Raw genomic sequence first — 18,957 nt, 5'->3', positions numbered from 1 at the left:
GTATATGAGGTGTGCAGGTCTGGTATCTACAGTGAGGTCACTCACAAGTCTGAGCAAAAGCATGTGCTTAAGTACTTTGCTGGATCAAGACTTTAAGAAAATTATTGTTGCAACACAGAAATTAAAGTCTCACTGATGGGGCTCAACTGTAGTGAATTTAACATAGGTAATACCACTCACAGAAATCCTTTGTGGTACCTTGTACAACAATAGACAAACAGAAATGTATCTTCTTCTTGTTTGAAATGTAAGGAATAACTTTCTTCCCCTCCTTTCTAGCTGTAAGTATCAGACAGAAGCCAAAGGCATACATCTGACTGTTTTTGTGTTCTGATGTTGTTCTTAATAGTTGATTCCAATATAATTTTTAAAAATATTTTTAGAGGATTGAGGTCAAAAGAGTAAGTTAACAAAAAAAGAAGGAAAAATAAACTTGCTTGGAGAGGGAAGAAGATTATGAGGGAAAAGAGGGATGAAGGGAAATCTTTGCAATATCTAGAGAGAGATGAGGAGAGTAGAGAGAAACTACAGATGAGATATTGTCAGGAAAAAGCTTCAAAGAGTCTTAAAAATGAGAGTAAGGAAGCATGAATTTTATGAGGGAGATATATGGGGGTTCTGGTGAGTGAATGTGAGTGTTGAACAAAGTTTATTTGAAACCGTAAACATTGTATAGGTTAAAGAAAGGCCAGTTAAGGAAAGTAATAGGAAGTGGTTAATGCCAGTTATGAGACAATCACTGTCAGATTTTTTTTATCACATATCTATCAAAAAGGGTTGTTATTTCGCGTGTTCCAGTATAAGCAAAAAGTTTTAGTGGATGTCTCAACACATGGAGGAAAATGAAGCGAAAAAAGATCAAAGCTAATACCGAACTTCAGAGTTGCAGAGAAAACCAGTGACAGAACAACAGGGGTGAGAAGAAGTATGAGAAGCACCATTGTAGAGCTGCTGGATTTTGAGAAGCAATGGGAGATCCAATAGAAAGGAGTGGACACGACAAGTAGATGCAGAGGCAACATGCTCAGAGGGAAAAAAAGAGGTTTTGGATTTGGAGGTCAGAAGCACTCAGGTGACAAAGAGAATGAGAATAAGCCAGGTTACAGGCAAGGAGTGGTGAGCAATACAGGGTGGGAATCTGGAGGTGCCCAGGGAGCCACTGAAGCTCCCAGAGAGGCTTCCTCTTGGAAAATATAGTTATTGAGTGATCACAACTGAAAGCAAAGGAAGCACATTTTTGATGGGGTGGGAGTGAGCAGGATGCTGTCAAAATCACAGTTCTCCCTCTCCAGAATGAGGCCCATAGTGGAGAAAAAGGAAGAGAAGCAGCAGGATTGGGGAAAAGGTGGAGCTCAGAGAAACAAAGGCAGCAAATTACTTCTGGATCAGTTGTTACTTAGAATGAGTAACACAGAAGAATGAGGAAGAAAATGAGAGAACTGAAATGAGAGGCCATTGCTGTAAAATCTGAAACAACTAGAAACTGTCTTCAGGATGGACTGTTTTAAACTTTCCTCCAAAGAATTGTACCCTCTGAAAGGTAAGACTGTGTTCATGTAAAATGACGGCTTTTTATTACACATCTCAAATGGCATTTGGCGGGTATTTAATGGGATGTGTTGCAGTTCAGTCACAGGTATAAAGCAAATGATGCATTTCTTTGCTCGAGGCCCTCATTATGCTCTGTAAACAATCAGAATGGAGATTTATTCTCCACTCACTGATTTCCTGCTCTCAGGGAAAAGCACGCGGGGCACGTTAGAAAGAATGCGCTAAGATGCTGATTATCTGTTTCTCCAAGTCAAATTGGTTTAGGTTTCTCCAGGCCTCCTAGTAACAGCTTTATTATTATGGAGTTATTTACCCCCAATACTTCTAAAACAAGTATCAGATTAATGTTTCAGATAACAAGAGAGTATATTCATTAACTCCCAGAGCTGGTCTCTTGAAGCAGAAACTTGCAATGAAATGTGCAAATACGGTTTTGTTTTGATTAGCTGATTATTCTTGTTGTTTTTTTTTACATTATCTAACATTGAATAGTTAACGATAATCAATATACAATACACTCACTCCATAAATGAGAAAAAATAATTCCTGTTAGCAAATATTTTTCTGTGTTATTAGCATATTTCATTTATGGTATTGTCTTTTAATCTAGCTGTAGATATGAATCATCATAAATACATGCATCACTTTTGTTTACTTACAAACCAGCTGTACTACATATTATGCCGGAAGCAGACATATATACAAAGAATTTATTTAGCTCTACAATAATTGCAGTTTCTGCTAATTGCAGCATTCTGGAACTCAGATTTCTTATAATTTCCCAGGAGAATTATGGCATGTTATGAGTAATGAATTAATCTCATAAATATGTATTTTTTATTTCATGGTAAAATTTTCAGAAGTTGTGAAGTTACTTAGACTCATACCCTCCCCAAATAGAGAATCTATTATGCTGTCTCATTTTCAAAAATACCTTAAGCACCAACAAGTCAGTGAGACTTGGGTTCACATGGCAGATCCTGAAAAAATATTTCTTCAAGCTCTGAAAGATTACAAAAGATAACTGTAGTTACTGCTGTTATACAGATCTTTACTTACAGTTTCATGAAGATCCAGAAAGGAGTGCTTTCTTCATTCCATTTTTTCATGGTACAACTGCAACTTTTCAGGATGGAGAGGGGGCTGTTTTGGTGCTGTCTTATGCTTCTTATGCTTTAACCATAGGTATAACCTTCCCAATTGCCTCACAGAGGAATGAAGGCTGAAAACTTTTTCTTTTTCCCTTTCATTATTTTCCATTGTTGTGGGCTGCCATAGTGATAAGGTCTCAGGCGGGGCCAGCGGCTGGCTTCACAGTGTCACTTTGTTTGACCATGGCAGGAATTGCAAAGGACAGGTGCAAGCTGATGCTGGAGGACATACATCTGCCAGCACAGATGTGCTCTGCTGCTGGAGGAATGCAGGAAGCCCCTTACAGGTTGTCCTAACAGGAGACTCTCTTAGGAAAACAAAATAGGAAATCAAAGTTTACTTAAAAGTAGCCTATGAGAAAGATGGGGACAGACTTTTTAGCAGGGCCTGTTACAATAGGTCAAGGGGTAATGGTTTTAAACTAAAAGAGAGGAGATTCAGGCTAGACATGAGGAAGAAATTTTTCACAATGAGGGTGGTGAAACACTGGTACAGGTTGCCCAGAGAGGTGGTAGATGCCCCATCCCTGGAGACATTCAAGGTCAGGCTGGATGGGGCTCTGAGCAACCTGATCTAGTTGAAGATGTCCCTGCTTATTGCAGGGGCGTTGGACTAGATGACCTTGGAAGGTCCCTTCCAACCAAAACTATTCTATGATTCTTTGATTCTATGACAGTATTTTTGTGTTTCTAGAGGACAGGAGTAAAGAGGTCGAAACTGTTATACCCATATTGCAACACCCAAATGCTGCATTGGGTTAAACACAGAATGCCTGAAGTTTGGCCTGGAAATCTTTGTAGCATTAGAAATCTTGCTGGTAATTTCAGTGTGTGGCTCCCTTGAAGGCAGAGTTGGTTTATATCTGATTAACTGTGTTCCTAGAGATTGTTGTTCTTTTCCTTCCTTCCTTCCTTCCTTCCTTCCTTCCTTCCTTCCTTCCTTCCTTCCTTCCTTCCTTCCTTCCTTCCTTCCTTCCTTCCTTCCTTCCTTCTTTCAACTCAGGTGATACCCCAAGGTAGCCCTGGATTCATTGTGCAGGCAAATATACTTTATAGCTCATTTTGGTCAAGTGAGACTGGGAAGTAAAAAATAACACAGAAATAGTACTAACTTGTCTAAAAATCAAATGAGATTTCCTTTCAATTGAAAACATTTTGTTTCAATCAGTTTTGCATTTAGCACCTTTTTATGATTTAATTAAGATAGAGACAGTTTCCATCACTCTTCCACCTAGTGTTACATGTAATGGCAAAGACTTAATATTAGAAACATGGATTATTTAAAGTCAGCAAACCTTACAGACCCAATCGTGCAAAATACTTCAAAGTTTTCAAGAAGAAGCCCTTCAAAATATCAAGATTACCATCTGGCAAGAAGGTTGAGAGAATACACAGAGGAAATAGATGCTTTCATATAAAGTCACCTGAGGCCTAGGGGGATAGTAATATAAGTTTTCTTATTAATAGTAGCAATCTGTGGCATAATATGGGACAGCGATTTGAAGATGAGTGGTTCTGACTTTGGACTGTGTTTTGAACCTTTGGTATCATTAGAAAAAGCATACTTTGAGTTTAATATACTGCATGTTTACAATACAGTAAGAAGAAAAAGAAAGAATAAAATAAAAAATAAGCCATATATTTTTAATCTATATTAAGACTGTGTTTTTTTTTTTTTCCAATGAATGTACTCAAAAAAAATGGGACAGCCTAAAAGGTGTAATGGAACAGAAGGAAAAGTGTTAGCTACAGTGCTGAAGTCTATGGCTGCTTTCAATATTTTTATTCTTCTCAACTGGTGCCACAGCTACAGGACCAATTAAACCCTGTTCCCTGTCCCTGTTGAGCAGGCTACCCCTGCACGGCACCCACAACAGAGACACAAGGCAGCAAGAAATCCCTTGAGGACTGGGCTCCCTCACAGCACTGAAGCAGAAACACATTTGACACTTATAAATCCTTTCATTATTGGGATGTCTGCCTCTGGTTTGACTAAAGCAACTAAAATCCAGTGTCTCCAGAACAAAGAGTAAGTACAGTACGAGCTCTCTGATTCTTTAATACTTGTTTGTTTCCTCCTGGTCAGCTCTCTGGTCGGCTGGGAGACACAGTCCTGCATCCAGTGCATTGCTCTGGGCTGCCTGAGCATGGTAAAAGTAGTTATAAGAGAGAAATTAATACAAATTTAAAAAAATATGTGTATACCATAAAATATAAATAAATGGGAACTTTGTCTCTTCTTTGAAAATGAATCTATTTAGTCTTATAGTAACATTATAGAAACAAAATGTTTTTGGACATTTTTTTTCTTTTTCCAAAAATTTTATGACTTCTAGATTCTTCTCTGTTTTCTAACTGACAAGAGACCCAAGATTATAACCAGGAGCCCCATCTGGTTCACAATGAAGTCTGGGTCTGCACTTTGTAACTAAAACCCTTATCTTGATGGTAGTTTTGTTTTGTTTTGCTTCGTTTTGTTATAAGAGGGTGTCAAGGCAGCCACATAAAGACACGGAACACTATAGCATTGGAATGTTAATACCTTTTTGCTCAGGGAAAGGAATTATTAAAGTATCAACAAATGTTTGGGACCTGCTTTTTATCCAACTAATATTACATGTTTTGTGCTTCTCAACACTCCACCAAGGATTACATGCAATACACTCGACAGTTGTACCAATGTTTCCTGCCTGGTATATTGAAATTATTTTGGGTGAAACAAAGTAGATGTTGCTACAAATCAACTTCAAATTTAATGAAAAGGTAAAGGACAGAACTTGTTATTCCTCACATTCTTCATTTTGTTGGTACAAAACCAAGCTAACCCTTCCTGGCGTAATGACCCAGTAGCACAGCAATGCATGGAGTTGGAGGGGAACAACTTGGTCCCTGCAAAGCTCACATGTGAAATACCCCTAGGGATTTTAGAAAGATTTGAGATCCCTTTTCGCCAAAGAACAGTTGTTTTATGTGGAGACTTTTACTACCTAAGGACCCAAGTTTGCTTCTGAATTATTGAATGTACATATTATAGTACAGCAGACAAGTAATATTTTATTATCGAGTCAAGAGGATTAGCAACGTATTTTTGTCACTTTCTTTTATGAATAAAACATATTAATAACAGCTTTGTAATGCTAAGTAAGGTACAGCATAACATACTAGGGCATATAAGAAATAAAAGCCAGAAACTTTGATAAACAAGAATATTTATCTCTTTCCTTGAAATCAGCTGTATGCAGCCTTCTTAACTATTTGACATATCTCTGAGGAAATTTTCTGTAGTGTAGCACTAAACCTATTTCAAGCTGAATGTACCTCTTGAATATATGATTAAATTTAAATCTGCAACATTAACAACAAACAACTAATTCCCAAAAAGCTAACAGTGTTCTGTTCATATTTTTAATAGATTATGAATATTACATATGCCTGGGCAAAATTCAGGGAAATGCTTGGGCAGCAGTTGAAGTCTATTGCTGAAAGCATGAACTAAATATTGAGGTATCCCTGAAAACGGATGTTGTTCTGCACTCAGGTTGTGCTTTGTATGTGTAATAAGCACTGTAATATTGGGAATTACGATTGTAAGCAAAGTTCCATGTATTATCTGTAACGATATGCAACTAAATATTGCACAGTGGTTTTGGAGCAGCTGTGAATTGTATTTGAGCTTTTGTAACAGGGTATAAAACACAAGAAGCCAATCTTTACTCACATGCTCCAATAGTTCACATCATTTTGTACACAGAAAATTTCCTTGTTGCTAGTTAAAAATGGTTGATGAGTAAAGTAGAATGTATTCCAGTGCATGGTACCTTTAATAAAACATCTCCCACTCAAAAAACTGGCAATTACTTTAGGAGTAATCCCAGGAATTCTGGAAAAGAAAGAATAAATAAAAATTAAAAATTTAAATAAATTTATTTAGAAAATAAATAGTTTCTTTATAGACAAAGTAATTAACTAAGCAATGTGTTACTTCCCTAGTTAATCTATTGTATAATAAAGGTACTAAGTGTCTAGCTGTGTGTAGTGCCTCATAGCCAAGAGCTCCCTTCTATTTACACACTTTATAATATCATTTTATAGAGGCCTTGTGAAACGAGGAAAGAACAAATATTTATTCAATTCCGGGAACAGAAGTGCAGAAAGCTTGTTTTCAAAGGCATCGTCTCCATTCACAGCTGTGGAAACATGAGCATTCAGATGCTGTTCAGCACTTGCAGCTGCTCTGGAAGTGGTGCTGAGTGTGGTCCCTACACCACTGTACCCAGCGCTGGCTCCATCCCTTCCTAAAAACTTAATGTATGGTTTTTCTGTTTTAATTAAGTCCTCAGAACAGCCAAGTACAGAAAGGAAGCAGTTGATGCTCCACTTCTGTAATAGAATATTAAAATACTGTATTTTTTTTTCCCTCATGGATAGACAATGTGTCTCTTCCATGATTTATGATATTCAAACCTGCTGACTTGCACATTTTTCCTGTTATTATGTTCAGTATGTTGACAAAGTGTGCTGACATGAAGTTTCATGTGACAACTCTTCTATGTAAAAGTGAGGTTTGGGGGTGATAATGAGACCACCACGTGGTAGCTGATACTCTGCTTCATCTATCCTGGAAGCCCTTCATCTCTCTTTCTTCTGGTTTTCTGATGTAAAATATTTCCTTTCAGATAATATTTCAATTACTTGATTTGTTCCCTGCTAGACTATGCCAGTCTCTGCTTTCAAAGAAAATAATGGTCAATGTGTGAATGAAGAATACAATGTAAGTGCATACCCGCTTTCAGCTTGTTGCTCTCATCACCATTTTAGTCAACAGATAATGAAGAAAAGCAAAAGGTCTGAATGAAAATACAGTCATCAGCTTCACCGGAGTTGCTGAAAGAGCCTCACAAGTTCATTCAAATGGCTTCCCTTGCATAACTCTCCTCTTGCTGAAATAACTGCATTGTTCCTAAGGGGGTTAAACATAATATTTGTATTACAGCATGACTTTGTCACCATCCAAATTGCTTCTAAACTACACATATCCACTGCCCCACCCACTCCTGCTGTATATTTTAAGTACCTTCACAGATTTCTTTTTAACTTGCAAACTAGATTGTCCCACCATAAATGGGACTTCATCACACATTGTTTTAGAAAAGCAAGTCCTTATTTCATAAGGTGCTGGAGTCATTATTGGTTGTAAGTTTACAAACACTTTCTTCTTAGTTTTTTTTTTTCCTGATATGTTATATTGTGAATCCTTTAATCTTCAATTTTTCTGCTGCCTTTTTTGCAATTTTATATCAGTTTTGATCCATTTGTATGTCTATAGTCTCTATTTTAATACTCCTACTCCCCTTTTCTCTTTATTAGCTTACTTCTTTGCCTTTTTTTTTTTTTTTGTTATTCATTTCTCTCTTCTGTATTTGCCCTCATCCCCTTTCCTTCCTTTCAAGCTAACAAATGTAGACTGTATTTACAGACTGGATTTTTTTTAAGAATAACATACCAAAGTCAGACTACAAATATTACTTATGCCTGATGTCAGTTATTCATTGCTTGTCACTTCCAATGCACTCGCCCCCAAAGAGCCTCCGCCACACTCTGGCCCAAAGTATAAAACCTCTGTCACTACATTTCAAAAAATAACAAGATCTTTTCATGTATGAGCTGTCAAATGAAGCTCTTGGATTAGCCAGCAGGGAAAGGGACACAGTCACTACCCACACGCACTACATAAGTACGAGCCACGTAACTATAAGCAGCAAGAGCTGATAACTCTGGGAAGGTGGTGAGCCCCTTCTGAGGAGCTCCAATGTAGTAACATGGGTTGAAATATAGATATAGATATACATTCATTTTTAATCTGTCCTTGCCAAGGTATTTGGTGCACTCTTGAAAGCAGGGTTTGGGGGGAAGCAGTGCCTGGAATGCAGCTGTAGCTCCAGTGGAGGAAGGCCACAGGTGAGTACCAGGGTGGCATCGCAGATTTGGTGTTAGACAATGGATAAGGCCATGTTGTGCTGCTTGTTGTGCTGTTCCTGGTGGAGAAAACTAGTGAGGAAGAAAAAGCAAGCTATGGAAGGTGGGGTAGCTTCATAATCTGCAAAACTGTTGTAAATAACCTCTTTCTGATAGCCACATCATAGAGGGACATTAATGTGACTCACCCTGCAGCCTGGTAGGATTGTGTGCCAGCTGGGACTCAGAGAGGGTGTCAGAGCGTTGCTGCCAGCTGAAAGCCAAGCGGAAGTGAAACCTCTCATGCAACTTAAAACCATCAGCCTTCTGGACCCCTCTTCATGTAGACTGGAAAAAAAAAAAAAAGTGGGAAAGAGCTGGTTCAGGGCCGCAATTCTCACAGATTAAGTTCTTGAGAAAGTGGCACCTGTTCCTTCAGCAGAGTGCTTTAATGAAAAGGGAAAAAAAAATGCACATAGCTATAAAGGCAATACAAGGTTTCATGTGTTAATCTTATATCTCAGCCTTTCATTAAGATTTTTGCTTGTCACATCAAGTGTGTTACTTCAATTGCTAAGTACTTCAGTATAACCGGTCTGCCCTCATACTCAGAAAATTGTACAAATACAATAGATACCATGAAATAAAGATCGTGATTAATTTATCTTTATTTTGATATATCATAGTTGCTTAAATAACAAATTATTTATTTCTACTCACTTCCCACTCATATTTTAATATTCCTTCCTTAACTGTTCACAAAATCCTTGTAAAGCTGACCCTCTTTTCTGAGAAAAAATGAGTAAATACATCTTTAGAAAGGGCTATAGCAAGCTTTCTTTCAGAAAAACAAACACCACTATCTGGATTAATGCTTTACCAGTCCAAACCGTTTTTAGTTCTTGAGAACTAAGTGTGTTGCTCTGTCCTTTTTTCTCCACATGTGTTTGTGAGCTAGTTCTGCACCTCACACAACACCTGAAATAAAAATAGATCTGCTTAAATAACAGTGAGGCCCTGAAACCAGAGCTCACAGCTTCTGGTTGTATTCACACACTGACATCCACACCGCAGCTCAGCTGACTTGAGCTGTACTCAGTCACGCTTGGCACCATGGAACCATCTCTCTTGAACTTGAATTTTCTAGCTCTTGGCAATCAAAGGTGAAATCCATGCAAGGGTCAATAAATGACTCCCGTACTGACTCTCCTCTAGCATTTACTGTGTTTTATAGGAAGTGCTAGGTATTGCTCATCTGCTTTTCTGATCCAGCCTTCCCCAACAGCATCACTCCCATGCTGCCTTGATTAGCTGAAGAAATGCCTGCCCTGGTGTTTGAGAGCTGAGTAACAGCCAGAGAGCTGCAGGGCAATGGGAATGCATCAGTAGGGTGGGGGCTTTTCCATGGATAAATTTTGCATCACAATTTAGTGTCATCACATTTTCTATCTGTTACTGATTCTGTTATTATGTGCCATTCCCTAATGTGGTCATGAGTGTGTTCCTACATTCCTCTGGTACAATAATGAGAAATGTGGTGCTCTGTGGTTTTAGTCCCAGTAATGAGAACCAGGCAGTTCTCCTCACACACAAAAATTGTAATTATACAAGACTATATTGTGTTACTGGCAACTAATTAGAACTCTCTGGTGAAATGACATTACTTTATTACATATCATTAACGCAAAATGTCAAAATTAGCATGATAGATGTTTGTATACAAGAAATGGGTCTACTTTTGTAAGTGTAATCAACAAAATCACAGCACTTTATATATTAGTATTTTAAGATATTTAATATAATTTATAAAGAGTTTTAGACACAAGTTTTGCTATATATAAATCATAAAAATGGAATTCTTACTTTTAAAAAAGCCAGTGACTCATGATTTTGTCCTCTGCATGTATTATGCAGATTCAATAAAATTCAAAATACCATGAAATGCCAAAGGGGGGGTCTGAAATGTGTATTAAGCTCGTATTTCACTCTATGATCTTAGAGCACAGGGCACACAGCAACTGATTTGCCCTTCTTCTCTGTGAAGTAATTCATATTATCGTATTGCATGCAGTTAAACCGAGACAAGGAATTGGAAGTGAATTCTTCCTGAGCAGCCAGTAAGTAAAAAAGCTGGTGCTGGGATGAGGACAAAAGGCTCTGTACTTCGGATCAGCTGGAATATCAGGATATCATATACACTTCTCACTCATGGATTTAACTGAGGACAAGGACAGTAAAGTACCTGTTGTTAGTGCAAAGGTGTTTTGCAATGACAGGTACACACTTAGAAAGCAAATAGCATGTTCAGAGATGTAATCAAAAACTTCTTACCACCTAGTCCTAGGTTTAGGACTAAAATAAGTGTATAATCACTTATGGTAAGTTTGCATGATTCTTGTTTATTGGAGTAATCATGGAATTACTCTTGGAGTGATTGGTTTGCGTGTTTGTAAACTAGATGATAAGGATGTTTTTAATTAGGGGTCTGTGGGAGATATTAGTGAATTAAAGCCATAGTTACCAAGGAACTTCTTCCTTGACAATGTAATGTTGGTAACATAAAAAAGTAGTGTGAGGGTACCATTCCTCTGGCAGCATACTAAATATGCTGAAAGACACATAACTAATGGACATAATTTGCAAATGTGTATGGAGAATTGGTCTTGACAGTTTTGTTTACAAAGGCAGGCAGCTATTTGCTGAGAACAGATATGACATGCTATTCATCTTGCTGCTACTAAGCCAAAGGGATTGCAACTATGATAACAAACTGTTAGATTTGATTGTTGGAATGCTTATGCAATGTTAGTAATAAAGGGTGTTTAAAAGCATATCTTGTTTATCCTTGGGCAACCATATAGTATTTCTTATAATAATTTTCCTGAGGTATTTAAAAGGACAAGCTTAATTAAAGAACTGGTATCTGTCTGGCTCGGATTTAATGGGTCTATGTTCTCAAAGTAGGTGTATGTGGGGAAAAGGAGCAGACTTGTCTTTATTTCTCTGCTTGTGTGGGTTGAGACAGGATGTCAAGTGATGTACTTGTGGCCTCACACCTTTCAGTTCCTCCATTTTGGCTGGGGTTACCTCTGCACACCTTCCAAAACTGGAAAGTAAATAATACCATAACACCCTTGTAAGTAAAGCCCAGCATGATAGTAAAGAAAAAACAGGAACAAAACTAATGCCTTGTGCTGGATCTTAAACAAAGCCAAACTGAAACTGATGGGGAGAATATAGCGACTGAGGGGAGATAACAGCAAGTCCTCATATGTAGAGCTGAGAGCTGCAGCGGGCTCAGAAGGGGGTTTCTGGCTTGTTTCTTTTTGGACCATGATGGCATTTGAGCACCAAAAGAATGGATCAGCATGACTCTCACCCATCTCCGTTGTCATCAGCCCTTTGCTTCAAACAATAGTAGGAAAACACTTTTCCCAGCACTCCTAAATGGTTGCATCATTTACAGCCCCCAGTAACAGGTTGCTCACACATTTTCTACAGAGCTTATTATTAAAGTAAAAAAAAAAAAAAAAGCTGTCCAGTGCACAAAGACAGGACTAGGGTGTCCTGCACCAGCTTGGTTGTGCAAGCAGCTGGCTGTGCGTGAGGGGTGGCAATGGAGAATTCAGTCTTTTTTTTGTGCAATACTGCTCAGTGAGCTTTGTTGAACATGCACACGCAGCTCAGTGATGTGCAGGCATAGTCTGATCTGGCTGTGACAGCTAAAGCAGTGCTTTCCACTGTCTACCTCACCCCTACCTCAGAAGGCATAGCTGAGGTGATGGCTGGATGGGCTGAGCAGGCGGGACACGCATGTGCCCTACTCATGAATTTAACCAAGGCTGAGTACACTAAAATACTTGATGGTGGTGTAGGTGCTGCAGGTCACATTCTGGCCTGTTAACACAGGTGGTTGCTGACCTCCATTCACACCTCCTGGGCAGTAGACTGGAAGGACTTGAGAGTAAATACAACCTACATATGTAGGGACAGGGAGGAAAGCTGCACCATTCAGTATTTGAGTTGTTGTGGTAATTCAGGCAGCAGTCCAGATTTTGAAACATATTTTGATCATTACATGTAAGTTTACACAAGCAGGACATATCCAAAATCCAAACATCCCGCAGCCAGGCCTCTAGAGCTAAACAGAGGGAAACAAGCTGCTCTGTTCTCAGTTGTTCTTGCACACAGTTGCAGGTGACTTTGTGAATAGCACATGCAATGCCAAAAAACAACTGAAATTCTCTTTGAATGCAAGCAGGCCTGAGGTTTAGAAGCAGCTGTGAGATGAAGACTTACGGTTAATGGCAGATTCAAGCAGCATGAACAATAATAACACATTGTTTAAGGTGGACAGAGCTTGTCCTCACCCGTGTGTTGTGCTGCATTAGAAGAGGACTTTGAGGACCTGTGTTAATTAACATAATTTCAAGTAGTGTCAGCTGTTTCTGAGTAAACCTACTGATTAGCACAACAAATGCTTTATTCTCTGTCTTGTAAGAATATGGATTTAGGAAGACAGTTATGATTAATAGTTGAGTTTTACAATTTTTGTATGTCAAAACCTTTTGAAAGTTGTAAAATATTTTAATGGATTGACAAGATTAATACATTTTATAATCTGTTCTCAGGAAAGGGTAAGGAAAAACTAAGTCTGGAACTGAGTAATTTTATGGTTATCTCCAGAGGTTCTTAGCTTAGTCCCAGACAACACATTTTCTTATGCACATTTTACTTTACTCCTATTGAGTAGTCTTATTGAATTAGATGAGCTAAATCAGGTATATGCACATTTATAAAATTAGTTTCGTGCCTTAGTTGTTATTTATAAATCAGAGGTTATGGCAGCTCAAAGTGCAAAGATCTGTGTATAACGATAATCATTTAAGGTGCCCTTAAATGTCATCCTGGGGCCAGGATGCTTGTTTTAATTTGAAATGTGATGAAGTCCATGGGTGTTCATGATCAGGTCAGATCTGTAACTTGCCTTGCAGCTGGGGGATCTCCAGCCACTGCTTCGATGGGTTAGTCATCTGGCTGAGGCAGAGGCCAGGCTGTCACTGATCTTGATGGTGAGAATGAAGATATTTTAGTAGCTATATTAAAATACAAAGGTAAGACATTAATTGTATCATTCTATACTTCCTTCCAGAGGCAGCAGCTGCACAGTGTGGCATAATTTATTGAAGCTATCCATCATGGGACACCTGGGTGTGAAAAAACTTAACAGTTAGTAGTGTAAGAAACAACTCCATAGCTCTTATTTCATCAGTAAGGGCACAATAGATGCACAATACACATGCCTAGGCTTTAACAAACATTTGTATATTGATCTGGAATTACAATATTGGTAAGCCTCTGTTTCGATCAGGAACAGGGAAATCTGGCCATAACAAGTCATCTAATTTTTCCTGTAAACAGAGATGAGGTGTATTTGCCTGCTTCTCGCACTACTACAGATATCCAGCCTAAAGAACAAAGGGCTGGTCACACCTTTTACAAGGGTGTCGCTATATTGAACACCTACGTGACAAATGAGCAGCCCATTGTGTGGCCCAGGCTCTCTTCAGCACAGACCTTGGGGCTGATGGTTGGCTTCTGTCCCTAGTGAAATAATGCTCTGAGCAGGACTGGGCAGTACCTAGCATAGATGATGGAGCTCACACCTCTAGCACATTGACTTTACTCAAGGCTGCCTGATGGCTTAAACAGGATTCTCCATATCTATCAAATGGTTTTATATTTTCAGACTTCTTTTCCCCCCAGCAATCAAAATTATATCAATTCATCTTCCTTTTTTGAGAATTTTAAAACAATAACAAAAAATTATTTCCCCCCACAACACAGCTACAGAAGGTTCAAACGAGGTACTTTTCTCTCCCATTCTCTAATGTGGCTGTGCTACCACACGCAGGAAGCAGCAAACCCTTGTTAAAAACGTGGAAGCGCACAAAAGGTGCATGTTCCCCTCCTTCCTCACACACCTGTGCCTTGCAACAGGCACCTCATGGACCTCACAGGTAACTTCTAGGCAATAGCTACAGGAACCGATGAAGTATTTGTTTCTTAAGAGCACACCAAAGTAACTCAGTCTAATACTAAACCCAATGAGCCTGCTGAGCACCAAAAGCCTTGTGCTATTCTGCTCCTTACAGCCTGGGAAACAGAACTCTGGTCAAACAGTGAAGACCCCCAGGTGGGATCTTTTAACTGCTGGGGCTTAATGAACATTAGGGAAAAGAGCTTTTAAGGGAGGCTGTTTGGACAAGGAGCTTTTCAGTTTATGCCTGGTCTTAACAACCCTAGGATAGTCTAATTTTGTTTTTGGTTTCTTAAAAGTTCATTTGTAGATAGTCCTTGTAGGTTGAGTCGTTTTGCTTATTCCACCTCTTTACAAATGACTGCAGTCTAACTACCCTTCAGAGAAGGTTTCATAAAAGGGCATTTTTAAGTCTGTTAGTCTCTTCTAAGTGAGACATGAATGAGGGAAAATGTTCCCCTTTCTACTATTTTAAGTCGCGTGACAGGGCTGCATGAAGTCTAGTACCTGAAGGACTGAAATCAGGAAGGTTAGAGGAGGTTTATACGATGAGCGATGGTGTACTGTGGCAAAAGATGTGCTTTCAAAAGACACCTCAATGATCAGTCAGATCTACACGGGATATGTAGATCAATAAGCAAATGACAACCCAGGTTTGAAGGGAAATCTGTGAACTGCCACAGACAATGGGATAAAGGTGTAACTGAAATTCATTTTTTAATAGTTCTTGGTGGCTGCCAAGTGCAGAATGCGAAGAAACCAGTCTTAAAGATCCCATCTACCCTTTGCAATGAAAAAAACCCAAAACTTAATTTAACCGGAGTCACCAGTCAGCTCCTGAGGCGTAAACAGGCAGGTGAAGCACCGTGTGTAGGCTGACTTCAATGCTGGATGCCGAGCAGCAGTTGGCACAGGTGGAGGGGGTTTTCATCACAAACCCAAATTAACTTTAGTGAAGTTACTCCGTGTTTGCCAGGGCTGGAGGAACAACCCTCGCGTGGGAGAAGCGCCCAGCTTGCCACCCCGCTGCCCGCCCTTCCTGGGCGCCGCTCGGCCGAACAAAGGCGGCAGCGGCGGGTCCCCTTTGCACAGCGCGGGCAGGAGAAGGGGCGATCCCCGCCCGCCCGGGGCTTCCCGCCCCGACAGCCGTGCCCGGCGGCGCTGGGCGGACCCCACGCTCCGGCCCCCGCGCTGGGCCCGGCCCGGCTCGGCGGCGTGTCGGGAGGAAGCGCCGACTGCGCGACGGGCGGGCGGCTGCAGCCGCTCGGCTCCCCCGCCCCCCGTCTCCTCCCCTCGGCTGCCGATCCTCCGCCCCCTCCTCCTCCTCCTCGCGGCGGCGGCGGCTCTCTCGGCCCCGGCTCCCTGCTCTTCCCCGCGGCTTCGCCTCGCTCCTCTCCGGGAGGCTCCTGCGCCGCGCTGGCGAGGACGGTAAGGGCGGCGGTGAGGTGCAGCGCCGGGCCGGGCTGCTGCTCGGGGCTCGGCGGGGCCCGGGGCTGAGCCCAGCGCCGTCCCGCAGCGGTTCCTTGCTTGCTGGGGGCGGCTCTGGGGAGCGGCGGCGGGCGGGAGCCCCCCAGCACCAGCCCCGGCGGGCGGCTGGGGAGGGGGCCGGGGCCGGCAGCGCGGGTGGGGTGCGGGGCTGGCGGCGGCGCGCTGTCCAGGGGACGGGCAGGGGGCTCGGCCCCGCCGGGCGCTGTGGCAGGAGCCGCCCTGCCCTGCTGCCGGGGGTCGGCGGGGCGGGCGGCTCCCTCCGGTGACAGAGAGCAGCCCGGAGGGGTAGGTGCCCCGTGCGGAAGCGGGGCCGAACGGCTTCGTCCTATGCCCTGGGGGTGGCCGTTCCGGGCCCCAGCCTGCCAGCGGGTCCGCGGCGGGGCGGACAGAGTGGTTTGGCTCCGCTGAAATTCCTCACTAATGTCAGGGGAAAACATATGGCCCAAGAGAAAGCCGCTGGAAATGATGGCTGTTGAACTGCTCCGAGTTAATTCCCCGGGTCGGTGCGAAGTGTGAACTTCCTCCCCGGGATGCCGTGTCGGGGGATGCGGAGCTGAGCACATGGCCGCCTCCCCCGGGTCGGCGCTCGCCCTGTTCGGGGTCTGCGCTGCATCTGTCACAACATCATCGCCTGAAACCGGGCCTGCCGGTGCCTGGTTTCGTTTCAAAGTGTTAATCTGACCTTAAGAAAACTTTAGCTGGGAGAAGGGAGGAGGCTTATTCAAAAGGTAATTTACGTAAATGTCTAGTTTTTTCTTCCCTTTTCCCTCAGTCAGACAAAGCATATGTGAAAAGAAGGGAAAACAATGGAATTATTTGTGTCCTAGGGTCCAATATATACGACAGCTCACAGGGCATAGAAGAACGTTAAAATTTTAAAAGACCCGGCACTGGCAAATTAACATCTTTAGTGAACCATAGTATTAACTTTTTTAAACTGGAATTTTACGGTCATTTTTGTGTTGATCCTTGCTTGTATTGAAAGTCTACAGTTACTGTGTTCAGATATTTAAGGGTGAAACTTCTTTGTTCTTAAAATGACAATGCTATTGTATTTTGCAAGCAGTAAGACAACTTTTATCTTTCATGCAGACCTTTTTATCACTTAGCTGTAGCTACTTGCTTTGTTTGTAAATCTGCCACTGATTTGTTGGGTGAATTTGCAAAGGTCACTTCAACTTCCTTTTCTTGTACAATGCCTGTAATTGATTTAATACGATACTGGGTCAGATTTATAATTTATTTCACATTTGTACTCATTTGCAATAAGAGCCATGGTTTATAAAGCAGCTTGTCCTTGTTTCTGCCCGTAAAGCCTGCTGGTTGATCTTGGTGCATGGTGTATAGGAGGTGCACAGCTTGGCTTGTGTCTAATGTTAACTGTCCTACTTACTTAAAAATGTTGAGAACTCTAAAAGGGTCAGTGTAATCCATACCACACATGTGCTCAGCTGACCTAGAATTAACAAGATAAAACACTTTTAAGCACTTCTGGAGTAAAAGGTGGTACATTATTATCTCCTGTGAAACTAACACAGTTAATTGCTTTTTAGAAGTGTCTAGTGCCATCCCTGCTCCTCGATCACCAGGTGGCTGAACACCCCACTTCTGTGGAGGCTTGGCTTGAGCTTATAAGACTGGTCAGGAGAGCAGAAGGCACCAGCAATGTGAATGTGCTCCCTGGGGACATGTCCCTGTTGGTGATGATGGCCAAAGGAGGTGGGTGCAGAGGCCGCCAGTGGTCCTTCAGAGGCAGCGGGTGGTCCTTGCTGTGGTGTGAGGCTGTTGAAGTTGACAGAGTTGAATGCCCTGCCTGGGACCCCATTTTATGTGGGCTGGTGACTTATCAGTTGATATTTCATGCTGCAGTAGTGAGTTTCGCCTCTGTGGGCAGGAGGTGCCTGTGTGCCGCAGAGTAGATGCAGGTATACCAGGAATGTGGTGGTTAGTGTGATTTATGGCCTTGATGGAACTGATAGCCTACGCCAACAACTTCATTCTATTGCACAGAGGGCCTAAACTGCCCTCATGTCAGTTTATCCTTGTTAAGAAAATTGTATCACAAGGTAAAGTTAAGAGGGAACTGGTGTTTTCTAGATTCATATAGAGATAATTTGCTGTTGCTGTGCCAGAGCAGTTCTTTCCATGTCCTGCTATAGCACTTGGCCATCAGCGCTCTCCTCCTCTACACCTTATGGTGTGCATGCTGGAGTCTTGTGATCTCAAATTGTTGCTGGGGGCACTTAGTATTGGTAGAGTCTTCCAGTGGATGTGAGATGGTTTTCTGTTAAAGGTTCATGTTATGCTCCAAAATCTGGAGGGCTAACGTTGATTTCGTGAGGCAAAGCTGAGTCAAATTATAGAACTTAGCCCTGCAAATGTGTTCTGGCTGCCCAGAGCTACAGAGTGCACTTGAAGTACCGTACTGGTGTATAAAAGGAATATGTTTCTCAAATGCGCTTTTGTAAGTATGTTTCCCAGTGGTGACATAGTTAGATTGGAAATCAGTACACTGAACTATCATAGGGTAGATTTGGGTCATTAATTGTAGTGGAATGCAGAGTAAATGAAGGCTCATATTTACAGCCTGCCCAGAACTAGAGATCGTATCTTTGAATGCTGAGTAAGGAGTGTCTCTGGTCTCTCCATGGCTGACACTGAGACTTGCTTTCCACTGCTAGGTTACAGCTCTGTTCCACAAGGCCTTAAGCACGTGTGTTGATTAGCCACAAGTTAATAATTTTAAATTAAACTGAAGGATAAGTATATATC

At 41.5% G+C, this 18,957-nt stretch overlaps 1 protein-coding gene across 3 annotated transcripts in view; it reads left to right on the top strand.

Moving 5' to 3' along the window:
* Window positions 1-15,999: 15,999 nt before the first annotated feature.
* Window positions 16,000-18,957, top strand: part of FAM110B (family with sequence similarity 110 member B) — a 112,274-nt gene continuing 109,316 nt past the window's right edge. For 2 of the 3 annotated variants that reach the window (XM_065831839.2, XM_065831835.2), the window contains exon 1: window positions 16,000-16,125. The gene's annotated coding sequence lies outside the window, so the exon portion shown is untranslated. The remainder of the gene's footprint in view (window positions 16,126-18,957) is intronic. The other variant, XM_065831837.2, reaches the window with a different exon arrangement.

The sequence above is a fragment of the Patagioenas fasciata genome, chromosome 2 (assembly GCF_037038585.1).
Source record: "Patagioenas fasciata isolate bPatFas1 chromosome 2, bPatFas1.hap1, whole genome shotgun sequence".
NCBI lineage: Eukaryota > Metazoa > Chordata > Aves > Columbiformes > Columbidae > Patagioenas > Patagioenas fasciata.
The sequence above is the reverse complement of the archived record's forward strand: the minus strand, read 5'-3'. Positions and strand labels throughout refer to the sequence as shown.